Source organism: Apodemus sylvaticus, chromosome 8 (assembly GCF_947179515.1).
Source record: "Apodemus sylvaticus chromosome 8, mApoSyl1.1, whole genome shotgun sequence".
NCBI lineage: Eukaryota > Metazoa > Chordata > Mammalia > Rodentia > Muridae > Apodemus > Apodemus sylvaticus.
Window position 1 is genome coordinate 28,753,708 of NC_067479.1, and position 766 is coordinate 28,754,473.

General features: G+C 44.0%; 1 pseudogene; it reads left to right on the forward strand.

Moving 5' to 3' along the window:
- Positions 1-296: 296 nt before the first annotated feature.
- On the forward strand, positions 297-421 carry LOC127691779 (uncharacterized; annotated as a pseudogene).
- Positions 422-766: the final 345 nt, after the last annotated feature.

The following is a 766-nucleotide window of genomic DNA, read 5'->3' on the forward strand; positions in this document are numbered from 1 at the left end:
GGAAGGAGAGGTCAAGCAATGAATCAGTTTAGTTTCTACATAGACACTGGATGAGATAATAATGTTACTGAACAAACAGTAAGCTATCACAGGAGTCAAGATGAGAGATGAGGTAATGTGTCCATAGGGCTACTATACAAGGTAGTAAAGTTGGGTACTGACTGCTAGGTTTCTCAAACATACAAATTAATAAGGCTGAAAACTGTCCAACACTATGGAATGCCCTGCTTGGAGTGGAGTAATGGAAGAGTGCAGAGTTGGCCAAATGTCATGTGTTGTAAAACTGAACAAACCCCTATGCCTAGAATCATAGGTATGTCTGCTGTGTCACATGCCTGTATCACATGCAGAGAGGAGAGAGGTTATGTCTATACTCAGTATTCTGATCTCCCACCATCTAAATGTTTAGTTGCCTAACACTTCCTGATTAAAAAAACAAAGCCAAAAAAACATAAGCCTGAGACAACCACATCAGCTATCAGGCAGACCTGGATGAGCTCCTGCATGGGGAATAAGTCAGAGACTAGAAGAACCCTGAAGGCCTGAGGTAGGAGTGGACTGGAGACAGACAACCTTCTCCAGGAGCCATTCAGGCGGGCCAGGGGAGGACTGAGTATAAGAATACCACCATACCATTGCCTTGGGTTCTGGGTAGGGAGCTAACATGAGATATTACAATTCCAGTGTCAAGCAGACCTTAGAGACTAGATCATGGCAGAGATGATCCCTTTCCCAGTGCCATAATGAAGGAGGAGAGCATATCTGT